This window comes from Lonchura striata, chromosome Z (genome assembly GCF_050655825.1).
Source record: "Lonchura striata isolate lonStrDom1 chromosome Z, ASM5065582v1, whole genome shotgun sequence".
In the NCBI taxonomy this organism is placed as follows: domain Eukaryota; kingdom Metazoa; phylum Chordata; class Aves; order Passeriformes; family Estrildidae; genus Lonchura; species Lonchura striata.
In genome coordinates, this window is record NC_140740.1 from 52864243 (window position 1) to 52886756 (window position 22514).

Consider the following 22514-nt stretch of genomic DNA (forward strand, 5'->3'; position numbering starts at 1 on the left):
TACAGAAAGACTTAGAGATTCAAGATTGTTTAGACTGAAGGAGAAATGGTGGAGGAGGTGTATGTGAAAGGAGTCTCAGCTTTGTAAGAAAAAGAATAGTAGAATTTTATTGATGCAATGAAGATTCAGACTAGGTGTCAGGGAAAACTTTATAACTTGAAAGATTGTCAGCCTCTTGGGTAGAGCAACAAAGATTTATCTGTGTAAGGATGGACAGATTTGGTAGATAAACAAATGCTAAATTATGGTGCTAAGTCTGGTCTTATTTTGTCTATATGAATGGACCAAATAACATCTTCTAGGGATCCTTCTAACTTAATGTTTCAAGACCAAAGATAGCAAATTTTTCAATTATTAGTTTTCACATATTATTCAAAAATAGTTCCTTTATTAAAAAAAGAGTAAATATAAAGGTGTAGACAGCTGTATTGACCTTTTTGTTCCTTTGCTTTCATTCTGTCAACTACTCTGTTTACTTAAATACAATTCCTCTATTACTAAACTATGGATCAGACTGTACATGACTTAAAATACTGGCACTTGCCAGTATCTCACTATATTTATATGTTCATCATGACTGACAAGACAATTATTCTTCCTAGAAAATTAAGACTGAGAAAACTGTGGTTTAAGCTAAGACGCAGCAGAGTAATGACAATCTAGGTGGTAAATTTTAGCTGCTTTAAAATTATAGAAGAAAACTGGTGATCTTTTAATGAGTTTAAAAAAAAGGGCTAAGATGCATACATTGCTTCAGTGAACATTCGCATGAAGATAATAATTGCAATAGCATAATGTAAATCTAGTTATCAATGAAATACATATCTGTATGTAAAGATTAATCAGTCACACTCAGCAACTTAGTGTTTATCAAAAGTACAGCATTCTCCTATTCTACCTGCAAACTTTAAAAACATCTAGATCCTACGAATCTGGCAATTTGTTTGGATGTCTCCTCTCTCTGGTAAGAGGGCAAAGACTCTGCAGCTTTTGCTGAAATTCACCCTGACATGAATTATTCCCTTGCAGGAAGTGAGCTATGCCTTTTTTGACTGAGAGAGATTTTATCTATTCAATTATGCAGCTGAAACACCTCTCCAATATCTCAGGAAGGCACACCAGCCCTGAACCTGCACACTTTATTAAATCAGTCTTTATATATTTGTGTGGGTGCATCAAATAGTGCTCTAATAATGCACAATGTGGAATGCAAATGGCAAAAATAAGCTAGAGAATTTATAAGCTATTTTAATTCCTCAAAATAGACTTGGAAAGCTCTTCAAGCTATGGAATAATGGTCATGCAAGTTCAAAATCATTATAGAGTTTGAGATTATTTAAAATTACTACTTTTTTTTTTCTTGTTCTTTGCCTACAGTTACATTTGCTGTTAGAAGTAAGTGCTTTCATTAAATACATAAAATTTAATTTTTCCCTAAAACAACATATTTTTTAATATCATTAAATTTTAATTTCTTTGCAAGTCTGCAGCAAAAATCTGAGTCAGAAGATGCAGATAGGAATCCTGAAGTAATTAAAGAAAGTGCTTTTAATACTCTTTTCACCCCCTAAGTTATTACAGTCCTATTTAGCTTTTCTCTAAAGTGACAAATTATTTAACATAATTTGGTTTAATATAGGAATGCTATTTTTTTAAGAAGACTTTTAAAATACATATGATAAACACACTGGGTTGTTCAGAGGTTTTGGGAAGTAATATAACTCAAAGAAATCACATTAATCCAATAATACAATTTCTATAGAAATGACCTTATCCATTAATTCTCCCTGTGAAGACTTGTCAAAGAAATATTTCATTTTTCACACTATCTTTTAAAAATTCTTGTTTTGTTAAAGGAAAAACAAAATATTAATTCATATTTAGATAATAATTAGATAAATTAGAGTTAGGTAAATTCTAACTAACATATGGAATTTTTTTTTGCTTGTTGAAACTAGTATAATTCCAAATATAGCCAGAACTGCATAGAAAAAGATGCCAGATATCAGCAAAACAATTCTGATTTTTATAAATTTATTATCATATGAATTTATTGAATAAGTTTCAGTAGCTTTGGGTTCTATATAGGGAATATTTCTTACAGACACCTTTTATAAACTCAGTTTTATGTTCAGAAAGAACTTATGTTTCTATGGAGGAAGAGCCATTTTTGAGCCATCTCTAAAATATATTCATCAAGATGGATCTGTTGCTACTTTGACATATATTCCAATCCACTTCAGAGTCAAAACCAAAAATATTGACACTCTTGCAGAAACTGTTTCTTAAGGCTTTGGATTACAACAATAAATTTATTGAATCTATTCCATTTAATTATAATGTGATTTCAAAAATGTTGCTTAAACCTCTCTCTTCTTCCCAGTCTTCCTTCTAAGTGTACAGCTCTGGCAAATATTCCCAGGGCAGAGGCACAAGGCGTGGATGGTCCATTAGGAATGGGGCATGCTGAACTCAGTCCTGTCATTCTTGGTGACTTTCAAACTTCAGAAAAATGAAAGACAAATCCCTTAAGTACAGCAATCCTGAGCAAGTTTTTCTTTTGCAGCTTTTTTGGTGGTGACAGTGAAAATAAAAATCTTTCTTCTTTTGACGAGACTTCATATCAGTTTTTGAGTCCTGTCTCTGAAAAGAAAAGAGCTGGAATTTTCACTGTAGTGTTATATAACTTACAAGTGATTTGTAAGAGATTTGTGATTTATAAGAGAAATTCAAGTTCAACTGCAAAATATGTGGTCTATTCTGCAGAGAATCTTTATGTACTTAAGGGTTTCTTAGACATTCTATATGCAGTGCAAGGGAGAAACAACAGGTTATATCAAACACATATGAAAATACCCTCTATGTAAACTCCATGTTTTGGATGCATTTTAGTTTAATTCAGGAGACCCATTCTAGAATTTTCTCTAGAGACTTATGATGAAGTTCATCTCACCTGACTGTAGCTGTCTAAAAGTCAGGCGTCAGATCTAAATTCACAGCATTAAAGTTCTTGTCGTCAGTGGATAGCAGCATTTTCTGTAGCACACACTTGACTTGTTAAATAGGTATGCAAAACTGCAGGAATTAACCCCCAATATGGATTTCGGGTGATAGGAGTCAAGTGAGATTAATCCCACTGTTTTTGCTCTTTTTTATATTGTACGAGTTGTATATTTATGAACAACTTCATTTTGTGTTTTCACATCTTTGCTATCCCTTCTCTGTTGCATTGAATAATCTAAATACTATTGTTAAAATAAAATTAAGACTATTCTGTTGAATTCAGCAGCAGGGAATACCTGTTCAAGTTTTCAAATCTTTCATCTTTAGACATGCCTGAGAAGTCTCTACACCTGGTAAGATGTGTCAGACTTCCAGAGATAGAACTCACAAAAAAATTATCTCTATGAAACACATATCTCAACTCCACTTTTTGTTGCAGATTTAATGGCAATACAAACATTTTACTGCTATAGATGGGATTTCAGCAACAAATTAATTCCTCTCTGATCCTGAAAATGTCTCTGTGTGTACTGAGCTTCTTACCTGATACTTTGTAATGGACATTCAGAAATGGAGGTCCCCTGCCTCAGATACTCTTGATGCAATAACTTGTTCTTTTAGAGGTCAAGTTTAGAGTGTATTTATGTTACACTGGAGAGTTGTAGGGTTATACTTTTATTTTTGTTATTGTTAATAATATTACTATTATTATCATTATCATTAACATCGTTATCATCAGTATTATTTTGATTTAAAAAATTTATATAGTTTATTAAATTATATTTTTATTGGACTGTAAACATTCAGTGGGTGTTATTCTGATTGTAGTGCCTTCTTTTTAGTGATCCTGTGAAGTGTATACCTGACCTACACTACCATATCAGATTTTTGGCACTTGCTCTTAAATAACCTTAGCAGATTGAAAGATAATCTAACAGGAAATTGGCTAGGATTGCATGTACTCCATGTACAGAAACACTATAATATGCCTAGATTTTTCTCCAAAATTTTTCTGACTATATATTCCGGGAAATTTCATACTACATATGTAATAAAGATCATAATGCATTTTTCTTACTAGCTGTCATATATGCAATGTAGAGCTGGGAGGTCTAAATAAAGTAATAGAAATTTTATATTTTTTGGCAGAAATTATAGTGTACCCAGTGATTTTTTTTTTTTTTTAAATTTTGATGGCATCACAATGGAAGCGCTATTTGAATTAATTGTCTTCACAGCAATTTTTTAGGTGATTGGCCAGGCAGGAAACTCATGGAACCATTAAATCTCAAAGACAAACCTTGGTGAAAAGAAACATGAAAAAGAAGAAAGCCTAGCTGAATCCATCATGATTCAGTGAGCTGTATAGTATGAGGGGAATTCAGACAAAACCCTGACATCAGGTAAAGGAATATTTGATTCTTCCCTATTTTGTAGGTGAAAGAAGTGGCCGCATTATGCAGATAATACTCTAATACAAATGAAAGCTCTTGGGGCATGCTTGCAGAGAGTGTCAGACTCAGAAACATTTCTGTCCTGCAGACTATCTGGTCAAGCTGTCAGATCTCCAGAATTTTCATAGTTGCTTCCTTTCATTCTTTTATCAGTTCTACATTACTTTTAAGTAATTACATGCCAGTGGAATCTGAAATATGACACAGTATAAATGAAAAAATTAAAACCAAGCAATTATTTTTGGTACATAAAAATTAATGTGAAAGTTTAAAATATATGAAAATTCAAACCTCCTAAATTTCTCTTAGCTTTTGAGGTGGCTCATATTGGAGACAGAGAGATTTTTGATTTTCTGGAAGTAAGTTTCACAATGAAGACTCTAATTTAAGAATGAATAGTAAGAAATTAATAATACAGATGATAGCTTGAAAAAAATTTCTTTGGCTTGCCATTTCCAAAAAAAAAAGCAATTTATGGAGAATTAAAACAATGGGAGAAGACGTATATAACAGTCTAAGTATATCCTTTTAGTGACATAAATGGGTATAAGGGTTGAAACTTAAACAATCAGAGAAGAAATGCAAGGGGTAAGGAAGTTGGAGATATGAATTCTGAGTAAGAAACACATTTTTGCAGAGAAGTTGTTTTGTGGTAAAGTCAAGGAATTTTTGGAAAACATACCTTTTTTCCAATGACAAAATTAATTTCCTCAAAGGTCTGTTTTCCTTCCGTCAACAAAATAATTTTGTTATGCCTCTTACCACTTTCAGGAAGTAAAATATGTTCCAGGGCAGTACTATCAAGCAAAGGTTGCTGTCATCTTACCAGCAGAAAGAAACAAAGAATATTACTTAATCAATAAAATTGAGACTTACGTTTATTAGGGGATAGCAAAAAACAGGAACTTTTGCTGCAGTCATTCTGAAGTTTAGCAAAATTTTCTCAGTTGACACAGAAACCTGTTGACGGCTAAATAAAAATGACGACTGTCATAATAGGAAAGATGTTGTCATTGTGCTCCAAACTCTATGAGAAAACAGAAAGATTGGAAAGACCTTTTGGTCTGATTTGTGGGTAACCTGTCAAAGGAGACTGCAGTTCTTAATTTTTCAGGCTTAATTTTCCTGAAAGTAAATGTATCATTTTTCTGCTGCCCATCTAATATGGCTTCTAAGAAAAAATATGGTCTAGAGGAGCAAACAAAAGATAATTTCAAACTGGTTTGCAACTAAAATGCATTTTTAAGATAAATTATTAGCTAAAGATAAAATTTCAATGTCTCCACTTTCTTTAGTTTTTGGTTTTTTTTTTTACTTCATCAGAGAGCTCAGAGAGGATTTGCCAGGAATATCAATCCAGTGGCCAATCTTAAAAAGGTATTTAGGTCCTCTGTGCCCATTGATGGCGAGAACTAGCAACTGAAATATCTTTAAAATATCTTATCTGTAGCACCTCATCTCTCCCAAAAATAAAAAGATAGACACAGAGGCAGTGAATATTTCTAGAATTGATTTTCTGAAAAAAATATTTAACTATTCAGGAATTACGTGCTGAGGTAGTGATAGATGTAGCACAAAAAGATCATATTCTGGAAAGGTTTTTATTGCAATTAGTAAGTTGATGTACTTAGATCCCTCCCTACTTTTGAAACATACTCTAGGAAATTCAAGAGGCATATTTGAGTTGAATGTTGTACTTAGCCTATTAATGTTCCCCCATCTTGGGATACTGGGTAGTGGAAGGATCAGTGATGGTACCTAATGATGTGCAAATTTACACGAGTTATGTAAAAACCATGACAGGAAATTATTTTCAAGCTAATTCCTGGGTGATAGCTTAGGTCTACATTTCTGCTTTTAAAAATATCTGACACTGAATTCAAAAAAGGACACATAGCTGTTTTCCCACAAACTAACATGGCTGTAAGTAAGAATATACACTGAGATTTAGATTTTGAATTGTGCAATCCTGACACAAAGCTTCTCTCTTGTGCAGCTTTGTTCCCAGTGTTTTTTTCCACCCCAAGGAATACCTCTTTAGGAAGAGATTTAAGAATTAAATGTAAAGACATATATTTTGGATTTTTCAAGCACAGTAAACCTGACTCAGCAGAAGGCAGATGTTTGAGCATTGTACAGGATCTCTCTCAAAATACCAACTCATCCTTAAAATATGTCAAGTAAGTTAAATTTTTCTTGCTTTCCTTGGTTTTCTTAGGATCATGTTCCAAGGACATTAATAGATGCATGCTGGTTTCTGCTTTATGCTTTTTTTTTTTCAGCCTCCCAAACATGCATATGGACATAAAAATAGACATTAATTTATAACCAAAGCCATAATCAAAACCATATGTTACCCATTTTTTTGTTCACCAGACACATGAAATCCAAAGTATCTCAATACTTGTATAGAGATGGTTATTTCCATGCATGGGTGATGATATTTCCACTATATAATATGACGTTCACTAAGGTAATTTTATTACTTCTTAATTTTTTCTGACTGGAGTCTATTCTGCCAAGTATTTTTTCCATTGATGCCACTGACAGGTCCTTTTAAGTTTCTCTGACTCAGGATAGCAGAAGCTCGGATAAAACCTCAAGTTTTGTAGCTGCATGATAAATTTATCTTCACAATTTAACAGGAGAGAAAGAAAACTGCAGTGCATTTAAATAGCCTGTACTTTCAACTTCTCCCACCTTCTGAAACATTCCAATAACCTGACACCAGAGAGTAAGACAGGACTAATATCAAGTCACCACTGCAGCCGTACACAAGCATTTGGAAATCTTCTCTCTCTCTTGCCATGTTTTCCTTGATCTGGCCAGGACTATAAATCACATGCAAAATTACAGGGGCTCCTCACCTGTTTTGGATGTATAAAAGTAAATGGATCCCATCTTAGGAGAGATTCTGGTTTTTTTTTGCAAGTCAGAGTCCCTCATTTGAATTCAAATCCATAGCTGCAAGGTGTTCAACAAAAACATTCTGTTAGTATTTTTGATGTATCTTTCCTTCTATATATTGCTCAGTCTTGATACTCCCTTTTTTGCTGCTTTGGTATCTGCAAGCATTTATGTCTGCAAATAACTGTCATAGAGAAAAAAAATCTGGGTCTAAGACTCAGCCGTTGACTCCATGAGCTATTTTTGAGAAAATTTCCATGAGCAGATATACTTTCCTTGCTGCCTTTATGGCACAAGGCAGAGCTGATCCTACCTAGGGCTGCTGGCAATTATGGCTCTGCAAACATTCATTAGCATGACAAACAGAATACTGAGGCAAAATGAGGATAAAACGATTGTGCAAGCAGCTTTAACTGGGGTGAAAGCAATACTCTTAAGTTTAAGTCATTTGTCTAGCATTTTAGTACCACAATTCAATATTGCCAACAATAATTTGCAGTAATAGAAGTCACATAGTGCCAGACTTAGAAGCAAATATAGACCTGATAAGGAGGCTATCCATCATAAAGAGGGACATTGGTGAAATGCGAATTATTCACTCTTATCTACTTTTCTTTATTGTATTTTTATGTCTTTATCTATTCTATTTCATCTCCTCACAAAGAATAATTGGAAATGACATTTCTATGCCTGTAACTATAAGAAAAAATATGCAAAATTAATTCCATTAGAAGTAAACAACAGTAGTATTGTCCTTAGGATCTCATTTCATGTTGTCCTTAGGTCTTAAAGACCATCAGCAGAGATAGAATTAAAAAGCCTGCAGAAATTGGATCTTACTTTCATATTGAGTTTACTTTAATATTGTTTCACTCTTGTAGGCTCTGAGTGACTGCACATTGAAGGGCAAAGAAGGAGAGGGAAAATGGAGAAGAGAGAGGTGACTTTCATGTAGTCTAGATACCTATAAAAGGCTGAACTGGAATTTCTGTTGCAGCAAGCTTTTATCAGCCTGCCTTTATTATCTAAGCGGCAGCAGCAGCTTGATTTTCATAGAGTTCAAAGTGTAAGTGGTAAGCAATATTTAAAATCTTAGAAGTAATTTTCATCAGAAAAAGACTAATCAAAACAAAAATATTTTGTAGAAAGTCACCAGTTCTGATAAGTTTCTCATTAGCCTTTTTGTGCATTCTTAAATGTTTTGAAAGTTCAGAATGTTCTAGCAGCCTTCTTGAAAATGAAATTAAAGTCTAAAATGAAGCTTTTTACATAATTGGATTATAGATATTTCTGCTACAGAACCAAAATATTGAAAAAGTGAGATAGCAAAAAAAAAAAAAAAAAGTATTGATTGTGATTGGTCAGAAATTATTTCAGGATATATGATTTATAATAAAGCTTATATTTTAATTATAATGTAATATGGTTTACACTTTTTATAGTTTATAGGAATTTTTTGGTGTAAACATGAATCTTTTTTTAAAACAGAAACAGTTTCTTGTACTCAATTGAGATGACTGTGTTAAAATGAGAATTAAGAGAAACCTAATATTAGCTAGTATACTGGAGCTATAATTTTTTTTTACAAAAGACTACAAGGTCTTGTATTGGAAAGTTTCTTGGGGAAACATAGAAAAAATTGCTTTAGTATTCAAGTATTTTTTTGAAAAGGAAATATAAACTTTTTTTAATGTGATGAACATCAGTGTTGTGGAACAGAATTGTGAGATATTTATTCTGGAAGGAAACAGAAAAAAATTGGCCAGCCCAGCCTCCCCAGTGAGACCAGCTGTGAGGTTGCATTTGGTTACTCATTGCTTCAAGCACATCCAGGAATGGACACTCAGCAGCTCCTCTTGACAGGGAGCCTCTCCTGCTGCAATCTGTGTCAGCCTCTTATTCTCACTGTGCACCTCTGAGGTCTTAAGGTAACCAAAACCAGCTCCTAGATCCATCCCTCAGCCTTTATCAGCCTTCTACCCATTCTCAGATATTGCCACTGATTTTTTACAATTCCTGAATGGTGACCAATTCTGAATCTTGATGTGAATATCAATGTGATCTTTTGGTTTGACTCTAGACCAGTGCTATCCAAAACCTGTTCTATGTTTCCTGCATGGCCTGAGAAAAAAGTTTCACAACATGAAGGTAGCTGTATGCTAATGTGGCATGCCAAAGAAACTGGGTTTGGTAATACAGGCTTTAAGACAACTCAGCCCTAGAAGAAAGAGAAGAAAGAGAAGAAAGAGAAAAGAAAGAAAGAGAAGAAAGAGAAGAAAGAGAAGAAAGAAGAAAGAGAAGAAAGAGAAAAAAGAAGAAAGAGAAAGGTGGCAACAGGCTTATTTTCAGTTCAGAGTAATTGCAATAGATTTTTTTCTTGTAAGTGTACCAATTTGGCCATTGATTTATTGTAAGCAATTGATTTGATGCACTACAGAGGTAAAATTTTTACTTCCGGCAATCTTTATATAAGGAAATATTTGGGGCAGCCTTATGTGATATTGATGCTGATATAGCAAGCCTAAAGATAGTCTGGTGGAAGAAAAATGAAAAGTTTTATATAATGTGCTTAGAATCAAAATATATCTATACCAACATCCAGCCTGAAGTGATTTGTCTTTTGAATAATGGGATTAATAATGAAATGGCATAGAAACACAACAATGCTATGTTTTACATTCCTTAATCTTGCCCAGTTATCTCTACATAAATGAAAAGAACACATAGAAATTATCCTGACAGTTTATTATATGACACAAAGAAAATGAGAAAAAACAATTACATCATCATAAAAACATAGAAAGCAAAAAATAATTTTTAATCCAAAAACCTTGTTATTAGAGGGAAAAAAAGTTTCTAAAAATACATTTTTACAGAAAGCAGTGTACTAGTACATATTCAAAAAACTACAAGACCTTACTTGCTCTAGGTTATAGGTTTTTAGTCTACTTGCTAAGGTTCTTTTCTTCCCTCAAAGGAATTCACATATGAATTCCATGAAGCCTAATATTCTAAAATATTAGATATTGGCTGTGGATTTTAAGACATAAGAAAAAGTGGCAAAGCAGCAATGGCTATATAATATCTAATACAAAAACCTTATGTAGGACTAAGAACAGATATAGTGTTGACAGCAACAATATGATTTGAGAACAAGTAAAGCAATTTCAGATATACCTCTGTGGAGTTGATTTGACAGTGAAAAGTGCCTCTATTGTGGTAGGGGACTTAAGAGAAGTTTCCCCGGACATGCCATGGGAGGAGGCTGTAGTGCAGATGCCCGCCTCCCAGGATGTCCATCAAAACCTACCACTCCCCCCGAGTTATGCAATTATCAGTTATTCCCACCTTTTGGTTATGCCAATCACCCCTTTGTACTTGCCCGTGTTCTAGAAGGTTCTTAAGTTCTCTGATTATAATTGGTTCTTCCCCAGTTACCACCCTCTTCCCTCATCCTCATTTGTTGTATCCCCATCACCCCATCCTAATTCCTCCCCCTAACCCTGTTCCTATTGGATCTTTTGTATCCTGACCCTCCTACTCTGTACCTGGTTATAAACCCTACCCCGCCCCTTGCTCAGGGCTCTCTTTGAGCCTGCTCCCTTGCTGTGAGGTCGGGTTGCAGATACCAGCAGACACCCAGCCCTCAGTGAAATAAAGCAGCTTGAAAGAGTCATCCCGCCTGGCACGAGCCTTACTTATTCACCATTGTAGAAAAGCTGCTAGCCGATTCTCTACTATTAAGAGATCTCGCAAGGCAAAATTCTACACTCTATGTTACCTTGGAGCAAGCTAAAGGTTCCTTGGAAAGTCTGTCTAAACAAGGAGCCTACTCAAACTATCCAGAGATTTGCCAACAGTTATGTAAAGAAAATACAAGTCAGCTTTCTTGATTCCTGCAACCAATGCTATGTACATCCAATTTTTTGGGCTCACCTCTGTGCCAGAAACTACATGTAAGCTGTGCAACCTACCACATCAGCATTTAAAACAGCTTATTCACAGCTATACATAGGACATTTGATGAAAAAGGGGTTAAAAATTGGGAGGTTTAGGTAAATCTCCCTCCTGGAATAGATGTCCTTCTGTTTGCTCTCTTTGATGGATGAGATCTTCCAGTGGCATAAACCAGTATGGGCCGGTAATTTTAGTTCAGATAAACAGGGGTTTGGCTTATGAAGAGCTCCAAAAAGATATTCTGTTTGATGCGGCTTCTGAAGGAAGACACCAAATTAATGCACCAGGGTGTTTGGCAGTGTTCAGCCAGACCACAGTGTAGATTTTTCAGTCCTTACTACACATGAAAATTCACTTTCATTTAAACAGGAAAGTGTCAGTTTTCACAGAAGTGGGATGGGATTCTATAACATGTTACAGTTAAAATTCACACAAATCTTTGAACTGTATCCAGTTTTAACACAAAAAGCCCCAACAAACCTGAGTAAAGAATAGTAGGCTTTAACACTTCTTTCCTTTTTTTAGGGTAATGTAAACTGAAACAAAATCACACATTAGGCAACAATTATGTTGCTCTCAAGTATGTGAAATGACAGATTCGTTTGAGGTAACGATGTTTTACAAGTGGGAGAATTTTCTGGGAGAATGACGGATCCTTGCCAATTTTAATGGCATTGTTCAACTGATTGCCTTTCTTCAGTCAAAACAACTGCACACCTCAAATCTGTATAAATATGATAGCGAATAAAAATTGACATTCCTAATTTTTTTTCAAAATAGTAAAATTTTTTGTAAGAACTCACAGATTTTTTTTTTTCTCTTTTGTTTTTTAATGATATGAATTAGGAAAATAATTTGAGGATACAGCCATAATAAAATTAATTTCAATAGCAAACAAAATTAATGTCATACCTTTAGACTTAGAAAACTTAAGCCAAATTTATAGGAATAGGAGCTTCATGGAAAAGCTATCCAGCTGAAAAGGCCTTTTCAGTTTTTCTAGTGAGCAGATAAATCCACAAAGAAACTCTAAATTACTGCACAGTTGTTTAACTCCTGGCTCTTAGGCTCCCAGCATTTAATGACCTGAGATTTCTATATTCCATAGGCATTTAGTGGTGATGTTCATGAATAGTTTAATGCTACCAATAAATTCTGAGTACAATTGCTCAAAATTTGTTGCCTCCCCAGTCAATATGAAATTGTGAGGACACAGTTGGAATGTTACTTAATCTTTCCCAAGACTGAGGCATGTTTTGTAGAACTGAACACAGTTTCAGAACTCTTAAGATTATTCAGGCTGGAATGCAACTCTGAAGACTATCTGTTCCTTTCTCATCTTCCAAGTGGGGCCAATTTTTAAGATGTATCTAACTTTGATGTTAGGTGAGATTGCTTAGGACCTTTTCCACCTGAATTTTGAACTTCTCCAAGGATGGAAATTTCACAACTTCTCTGTCCCTTTGTTTATTTTCTCTTTTTAAAAAATGCATTTATTCATTTATTAAATGCAAATGAAAAATAAGCATCAATATTAAATAAATCCCTGTATCCTATGGTAGTTCAGGTTCAAGACTGAATCCACTGAAAGCAAGCCTTGTACCACTATCTACAGAACATTTTACAGTGGTGGAGGGAAGGGAGATGAGGTGGTGGGAGAAGACAGGCTCTAGAAGCTCTTTAGTTTCAAAATGGCTGTTGAAGTTCTTCTTTTCTGTGTTGAATAAATAAATGCCACAGAAACAGAGTGTAAAGATAGAGAAGAGCCTTGTTCTATCTCATAGGAGGTAAGAGATTCCTTTCTGCATAAATACAAATTTAGGTATCCTTAAATGTTATAGGTATAAATAAGGATAGGTATAATTAAGGATCATTATAGTACAGATTCCTCTTAATGAACACCTATTTCTTGTATCAACTTGTGAAGGAAGGGCTAAAAGGGAAACCATAAGAGATTACAAGAAATAGGTATTGTTTTAACCTGGCAAAGTTGGAACTTGACTCAGCAACTTTTACTGCTGAACTTGGATAACAGGTTCTTTGCAGCAGGGAAGGTTATGTCTCTTCATCTGGCTGACTTCAGCCAGTTGTGCTTTAACAGTACAATCAGGTTAAGCAGTAAACAAAATAAACATGTCTGGTTTATGCCTTTGTACAGGATGTAAATAAAGGTGAACTGGGTCCAAACTTCTGAGCAGTCTTAAAAATAAAATTACTTAGAATATGATCAAATTTGCACCTATTTGGAAAAAAACTTGAGATCCTTATGAAAACATGAGTGTTTATCACTCAGGCAGCAACTGACCTTTGAGGATATGACAGCTCCTACCTTGCTCAAAATGTGAAAAGGTTGTTCTCAATCTAGCAAAAAAATAAGTAAAACTTATCTGTTTTAGATAGAATAAAAGGTTAAAGACACTTTAGACTATGTCACTATGGCAATACCAAGGCAATATTTGGTATGGATATGCAGCTGTGCTTGGTTTGATGTCTATTTGTCAATGTCAAAATCCAAGATGTTTACTCAAGCTTCATCAGGAAGAGCAACAAAAGTGATCTAAGATGTAAGAAATAGTTTTCCAGTAATAAGTAGAGAAATTTAGTCTAGTTATCCATTGAGAATTAACCAGGTGGTCTTATAATTCCTATGCAGCAGAAAACTTTCTGGTATTAGACAATATTGCATTTTATCAGAAGTTTTAATGGTAACAGAAATTAGATTAATCTATAAAAAATAAAGCACTATTGATATTTTTAATAATGAGGATAATGAATCATTACATTAATCTCCCTAGTAATGATGTTTTCTTCATTCATTCAAAGTCTTTAAAGCAACAGGAGATTTTAAGTATACTTATATGAAAATTAAATTTCATAAAGAAATTACAGCAAAATGTCCTTTACCAATTCTTTAAAGAAGGAGAGGTTATATAATTGGATTTAATATCTTCTGTTTTTTAAATGAACTGTTCTATTAATCTAACTGATTAATTTGCCTTTCACACCCCCCGCCCCCCCCCAAAAAAAACCAAACATGGCAAAACATGTAATTTTAATGCGTATTTTTTGGTCAACCTAAATACTGCCATTGAAAAGTGAGTTTGTCAAAGTAGGAGAACATAAAGTGAATTAACAAAGCAAAGAACAGAAAATTTAGTAACTGGGCAGTGCAAATGTCTGTCCAAATGACCTCTATGCTTAAAAATAACTTTTTTCTGTATTAATGCCCACTGGGCCCACTGAGTCTTCCTCTCTCTGAGTGCTTTTGCCTTATTTGAACTTAAAATTATTTGTAAACTGGTAGTTAATTCTGAATTTTATTTTCTAATATGGTCACTTGCTGGTAATTTTGTAATCTTAGACCAAAAACTGAACAGGGAAGAAGTCAGTAGTCACAGCATTAGCAAGGTTGTGATACAACCTGGAAAAAGTTACACCAGGAAAAATCACAGTTTAGTAATTCACAAATTAAGTTCCCTCCAAATTTCAAAGTGTAGGCATAAGCTGAAATAACCTTCATGCATCCTCTGGATTTAGGGGAAGAAAACTAAAAATATAACTTTATATTATGCTTTTACTTAAAACAAGTGCTAAGTTTAACTCTGTGCCCTAAACAACATTTTAAAATGTATAAGAATAATGAAGGAATAGATAAAATACACCAAGATCATTTAATGCCAGAGAAGCTAGTGATACAAACTTATTATCAGAACATTCACCTACAGAAAATCTCAACCTATATCTACTTATCCGTTTAGCATTATACTGCATCCTTGAACACTTATCTTTAATAGAATAATAATCTTCAAAGAACCAAGGTACTGTTTATAAAAATAGGCCTACATAATTCCTATGATAGTTTCATCAGATTTTTGATTTACATAATTCTTAACAGGAAATTTAGCAGAAATACTTGATCTGAGATATTTAAAAGGTGATAAGCATACTTTATATTATTCCAGTCCTTTAGAAAGCTGTAACTAAATTGATTAGATAGTTTCAAGTATGTGAAAAATGAGGACTGAGGCACTCTCTCAAACACTGTTAAAAGTTTTATAGTCTGATTAGAAAGTCCATGAAGCAATGCTAGTTAATATTTGGTGATTTTTTTACTCTTTCAATTACTAATATTTGCTGGTGTCCATGAAGTTGATGTCCAAGATATATTTTTCTACTTCCTTGACCTTCATGGAAGTTGTAGTGTTGTGTTTATTCACTCTTTTTTTTCTAATTAGAGGCTCTTTTTGTTATTTTAGCACTGATAATTATATTCATACAGTACTGGAACATTACTATAACTTACATAATGAGTCATGCAAACAGTTACAGTTACTTATGCTAAAGTAATTAATTTCAATCTCACTCTTTATCTCATCATCTGGGAGTATTAAGAAGCAGGAGAAATGTGTTTCCATACTGTGGCTGATCATTCACAGTCTGTGTTGTATGTTGTGGGAACCCAGGACATCCCTCTGACTGCCCTGGCTGTCTCGAGACCCTGGTAGGGGGCTCAGAGACCTTGTGTGAAGTCAAAAACACCTGAGGCTTTGATTTTAGCCCACAGAAAAAGATGACAGCTTTGTGTGAAGATAAACAAGCCACAACGGTTTGAGTAGTGTGATAGCTGAATTAACACGGGGTGAAAAAGTAGAATTTTAAGGTTTTAAAGTAAGCGGTTCAAGGGGAAAAGACAGAGGGATTTGGGCATGTCCTGACCTTCTTCAACATCTTCTTGTCCTCCATGTCTTGCTGTGATGGCAACACCTTTCTATTGGTTTAAGTTAAAGACACACTGTTCAACATAAATGATAGATATTGGCATGTTACTGTAAACATAGTACAGGTCATTTTTAGTATGAAATGCTAACACCACCTCAAGGGGGTGGGAGTCTGTCACAGACTGACCTGCTAGACAGACCGCAGCTCCTTGAGAAAGCAGGTTATAGAGAAGAGAGGAGGGGAGGGGAGGGGAGGGGAGGGGAGGGGAGGGGAGGGGAGGGGAGGGGAGGGGAGGGGAGGGGAGGGGAGGGGAGGGGAGGGGAGGGGAGGGGAGGGGAGGGGAGGGGAGGGGAGGAGAGGGGAGGGGAGGGGAGGGGAGGGGAGGGGAGGAGAGAGAAAATAAACAACCTTGAGAAGCTGATCCTACGCATTCTAACTTCTTTGGCCACGCGGGTTGGGAATAAAAAGACTTTTTACAATCTCAGGGTCACCTCGACAACCAGACCCCTGAGCATGCAATGTCAAGAAAAGTACTTCAAAATGGAACTATACTTTAATACTAGATAATTACTAAAAGCCATATATTTTTTACCTTCAACATGTGAAACATCAAGTATTACAAGCCAAGCTGAGTGGCAGTATTTTTTATTTTTTACCTATAATTATCAATTTCTGTTTAATTTTGGGTGAAATGAAACTTGCTGCATGGAGAGTATAGAAACTCAGCAGAAAATAAAACTCCTTGTGTTCCATCTGCTGCTCAGAGATCAGAGGGTCTGGCTGTGGTTGGGATTTATTCTGATTATAGCCCATTTGGCACTCTCAGCTTGGTCATGTTCAAGAGGAACTTTCAAAGGTGTAGGTTCACAAATATTGTGGTTCACTGAAGCAACAGAAATAAATGTTTGGAATTGCCATTTAAAAATGCTTAATGCTTTAGTGCTAAATCTTAAAAAAGAAAGTATCAACAAAAAAGTCCACCAAACAAAACAAAAAAAAAAAAAAAAGAAAAAAAAAAACTCAAAACACCCCAAACCAACCTAAAAAAACCCTCCATAATTGCAATTCATTAAGCTTAATTTTACCATTAATTAAGCTTAACTTCACCCATGAATGCTTTGAGACAGGCAGAGGTGCAAATCTTACTGTACTGGGAAGAGAGAGGAGATGTCTTGTCTGCACATGGGGCTGCATTCTCATCCTCTGCTGTGGAGCATTTCAAATGTCAATTTATACTTTTGGAAGAAGTGGAGATGGGTCTGTAGTCAAATATCCTGCTACTATATCAAAAATGGGGGGCTCACACTTTACATGTAAAAAAAAGAAAGTTAAAACTAAAAAAATGTAAAATGTTGACAGTTAAAAAGAGATTACAAAGGCAATGGGTTTTGCATAAGGGTGCTACAGAACTGACAAATCAGAATTCAGACCACAGTAGAACAGAACAGAAAGAAATCACCACATATCTCACAGCTTTAGGCTTCATTTGTCCAAAGCTGTAGTGACAAATGTGACCCCTGACTGTTAACTTCTGCCTTGATCTTTAGGGGGAAAAAGAAATGCCTTTTATTTTTCTGAAATAGAAGTTTTCATTTCTAGAGCTTTGGGTGATAAACTGCATTTGCACCAAAACCATATGATCACATTAATAAATTAACCTTCCAGCCATCGTTTTGGCACTGAGAAGATGTTAGAAACTCTGGTTATTGGCATAATTAAGAAGAATAGACCACTGTGATTTTGTGGTTTACTAAAGAGAACACTATATCCAACTCACTGACTCATGTTCAGAGTAGAATTTAAAAAATTGTCATCCAAATGTGGCTTAATTTAGATCTTTTTTACACTCCATTCCAGAAAGGTGCTATCACTCTAGCTTTTATTTTTTATTAGACTACACTGAGTTAAGTGTATTCTTTACAGAATGGATGAGCTAGTTTCTGCATTGCTTTGGTTATAAAGCACATGTATAGAAATCGTGTGGTCAATTATTAGGGTGATGAAGGGGCTCAAATGTTACAGATACTTCTCTGTGCTGCAGTTACAGAAGATACCCATATACTAACACCAGACCTCACAGTTCCTATTAAAGGTGGGATAGAGTAGCAGTGAGGAATGCAGTCCTATCTTCCAAGCAATACCAATATCAACAAACATCTTGAATCAATGGTGATGCCAGCATGGTGATAATACCCTTTTTGTCCAATCCCAGTTAGTACAATAAAAACCTAGAGACTGCAACAGTCTGCCAGAAATAAGTTCCTGCTCATGCCAGTAACAATGACCAAACAGCCTCTGCTTGGTCATTGGTGCAGCCAAGACGCCATCTTGTATACAAGAGAGAATTGAGAATGGTTTCCAAAACTGAGTATAATGGATACCTAGAGGAAAATTAGTCTGAGATACCTGACAGGTTTTCTCTTTAATCTGGTCATTCTCTCCAGCTGTGCTTAAACTAAAAGAAGAAACTGAGTTTTGCACTGTAGGGAATATACAGGAGCATCCTGTTACAAGGAACATGAGTCTGGTAGTTATTAGGACTAAAGAGAGAATTGCAACAGAAAATCAGCAACAGAATAAAACTACCAAGCCTGATATAGAGAGTACTGTACAGAGAGATCACCTGTTCTTGTCATAGCATAACCGCAGACAGCAGCCCGTTAAGGGAGAGCTGGAAGAATTAAAACTGGGAAACGGATGGGTTGAGATAAAGACAGTTTAATAGGGAAAGTAAAAGCTGTGTACAGAAGGAAAACAAAACAAGGAATTTATTTGCCGCTTCCCATGGGCAGGCAGCTGTTCAGCCATCTCCAGGACAGCAGAGTCCCATCACATGTAAAAGTTACTTGGGAAGACCAACACCATCACTCAAATGTCCCCCTCTTCCTCCTTCTTCTCCCACTTTAAATACTGAGCATGATGTCATATAATTTGGAATATCCCTTTGGTGAGTTGGGGTCACCTGTCCCAGCTGTGACCCTTCCCAACCTCCTGTGATCTCTCAACTTCCTTGCCAGCATGGCAGTAAGAAAAGCAGAAAAGGCCTTGAGTCTATGCAAGTCCTGCTCAGCAATAAAAAAAAACACCCCAATATTATCAACCTTGTGCTCAGCACAAATCCAAAACTCAGCCCTGTACCATCACAGTTAGGAAGGTGAAGTAGCAGTGTAACTATTAGATGAGAAAATAAATATTATGTAATGAATTAAATTATAAATGAGCTGAAGAGGCAATGAAGTTTGAATTTTACAAAGAAATGAAATTAAAATGCTCCTTCTACAAGAATTTGAACAATCACTGTACAAGCAAGGCATCAGGGAGTCCTAATCCTATTAAATCTAGCCACCACAATGTCTGTTTCTGCATTCACAATGAGTTTGCACACAGGAGAATAAATTAGAGCACATTACAATGTGTCATACTTTTCTCCAGACAACATAATGGGACAAATTCTGCCCTTCTAAAATGCATACACGGTCACAGCTTCTGATTCATTCATACCATTAAGAGACTTATGTGTTCTTCAAGTCACACACATGGTGTGATGACCCACTTGGTGTACTTTTCACCCTTCTGTGTAAATGTCAACAAGTTGCCAAGCTTCTGTGCTCTGGGTACCTACTTATTCCTTTGTAGTAGTATTCCTTCTCTCAGCTAAAAGGAAAAAAGTTTCGGGTTTTTTTCAGCTAGATGGAAGTGGGAAAACAAAATACAATTTGAGAACCTCCTCCATGACCATCTCAGGTGTCATTTAATGTCATAATATACATGATGACTGTACTACAGATCAAAGTTTTTTCCTAACTCCCATTCTTTCTTATCTTTATTCTCAGTTCCTGACCACTTTCCCAATATGGTCATACAAAAAGAAAAGAAAAGGCATCATCCAGACCCAATCTACTCTGGCAGATGGCTGAAAAATCATATTAATGCAGGTGTGACATAAGAGAGAAGAAAACCCTGAAAAGAAAGATAATGGAGACAGGAGAGCTAGCGAAGGATGGATAGCTGGATGGAGCTTCAGCTTTCAAAATCTTTATAATTTTTCACTGTGGACACTTGTGGGATAATGACCAAATCTCTGATTTTGAGCATATGAACTGATGAAAACTTGGAAAATGCTTTTAATCCCTTTCTCTCAACTCTGAGACAAGAATCTGGCTGATTTGATCTTCTTCAATATTAACTATTGGTTCATAGAGACAATGTTCTTAGTGCAGCTATATTTAGTGTTAAGTTATTCCTGCATGAATTTAGAGACCAGCTCCATTGAATTTGATGTAAGGATATTTCATGGGTGCTTCACTATATCCACTGTGAATGTCAGGGAAGAATTTTATTAAACAGTCAGGTGTATTAGATTTTCTACTATTTTTAATTTTGTCTGTACTTTGAAGCATCAGAAATACTCTCTCACCTGAGAATGCGATCCTGTATTTTCTGTAGGGAATGAATATACTGATTTTTTTTATGCCAAATTCTATATCCCTTCAAAGGAGATATTTCATTTATCTTTTTCTTGGAGCATTTCTCTCTTGCTACTGGCATTGACTGTGTCTTGTAAGAGTGGGACTAGAGAAGATATTACTGGAATAACTGCACATCAGTTTTCCCTGCAGGTACTGTAAAACCTAATATTTTTACAGAAGGGGATTTGCAGAAAAATGCCTCTACCACAATAACTATTACAGATTAACTCTATCTGGTGTGGCAATCACAGGTATAGTTCTTTTTTAGTTACTTTCCCCAGAGAATATACCACTAGTATTTGATTCCACTGGTATTAGTCCCACCTTTGGCCTTACACGGTATCTTCAGAGTGGTTAGGAACACAAAATACAAGAATGAAAATAGATTTAATTCCTAGAAGAAATGTGAATTTTGTAGGAGTGAAATGGTTTTATAGGGGGTCCATTTGGGTTGGGAAAGAAATGTAAATTTCTTTTAATGAATATGATCAGGGTATATCTGGATCAGTCTGTGTGTGCCATCTTGTACTTATCAAAGAGAGGTAACACCAGACACATCTAAAATAAGACCATGTTAAACAAGAAAAATGAAATAGATGTAATCTCTCTGTATTTCAATAAAGCATTTGATGTGGCAATCATTATTTAAAAGTGAGAAGATAGGGATTAGTGCATGAATTGTGTGGAAGACAAAGGAGGGAGGGAGGGAGGGAGGGAGGGCGGAAGGAAGGAAGGAAGGAAGGAAGGAAGGAAGGAAGGAAGGAAGGAAGGAAGGAAGGAAGGAAGGAAGGAAGGAAGGAAGGAAGGAAGGAAGGAAGGAAGGAGTAATTTAAAAACTCTGAAGGATTTAGAAGTAGGAGTCTGTTTTAAAGTCTGTTTTAAAGCAAAGTAAAAAGATTGAATGGAATTTCTGTTGTGAACTTAATGTTTTCATCTTCAAATGCTAAGCATAGGAGCTATTTGAAGTAGGTCAAACATAAAGGTGTGTTTCATGCAACCATGTACAGAACTGTAGGGAGAGACCTGCACCCCAGAGGATGGCCCATGCAGCCTTAAAATATTCAAGATATATGGGAAACATATTGCAGATCCTGCAGGAAGGAATGTGGCTTAGGACATGCATCATCCTGTGTTGTTGCTGCTATCAAGGTTTGCCTGGGAGAGCACTCTGGGTAGTATGAGCAATCAGCAAAGACCAAGTGAGGTAGGACTGTTAGGCCAGAAGGTATTTCACTTTACTGTTTCTCTGTAAGTGGTTGGTGAAATTAGGAAGACAGCAATTTTGAGAAGATTGGAATCTTCTGTCCAAAAAATTGGCAATTGTCTGTCAGAAATTATGTATTGATTCTGGTACTACCATTCTTGTGACAATCTTGAGGCCTCTTTTCTGTTATTATTGTGCATTGATCTTTAAAACCTTTTCAAGACAAAAGCAGGAACATTGACTTTGGTGACTCTCCAGCTCTTAGCAGTCCCTGCAAAACAAGAGAATCTCCATACAATACCCTAGGAATAACAAGAAACAAATTTGATGTCTGAATATCCATTCAAAAGGATATTGCACTTCAGAAAGACCACACTGGGAGAGACTGGAAAGCAAATGGGTTGTAGGACTTCACCTAGACTGACATACCAAAAGCTTTCCCACCACACAGAAGGATGAGACTAGATGAGAGACAAAAGCATCACAGAATGTTTGCAAAACTTTGTTACTCTTGTCTTTAGAGTAAATGTGTAATCATTAAATATTCTTTGTTAAACTTTATTCCTAAATTGTCTGCTGTATTTATTTCTCCAGAAAGTGCAAGACACTCTTTCTGTCACTTTCTGACTTACCTGTCACCTTGTGGAAGACCTCTGTGGGATTCCACTTTGAGAAGCATTTCCAGACACCATATAGAGGGTCAGATTCTGACATTGTCCAGACAACGTTCATAAATGATACATCACCAGAGTGATGGATCATCATTAAAAATTTTCCATAATTCATCTCTCATTTGAATGT

General features: G+C 35.5%; 2 long non-coding RNA genes across 2 annotated transcripts in view; one reads left to right on the forward strand and one right to left on the reverse strand.

Annotated features, from left to right (window-relative positions):
- LOC146763830 (uncharacterized) overlaps window positions 1-9961 on the forward strand; it is a 33204-nt gene extending 23243 nt beyond the window's left edge. Inside the window, exon 2 of the long non-coding RNA XR_014951210.1 lies at window positions 4242-9961. This is a non-coding gene — a long non-coding RNA (uncharacterized LOC146763830). The remainder of the gene's footprint in view (window positions 1-4241) is intronic.
- LOC146763831 (uncharacterized) overlaps window positions 7325-22514 on the reverse strand; it is a 69132-nt gene continuing 53942 nt past the window's right edge. Inside the window, exon 3 of the long non-coding RNA XR_014951211.1 lies at window positions 7325-7421. This is a non-coding gene — a long non-coding RNA (uncharacterized LOC146763831). The remainder of the gene's footprint in view (window positions 7422-22514) is intronic.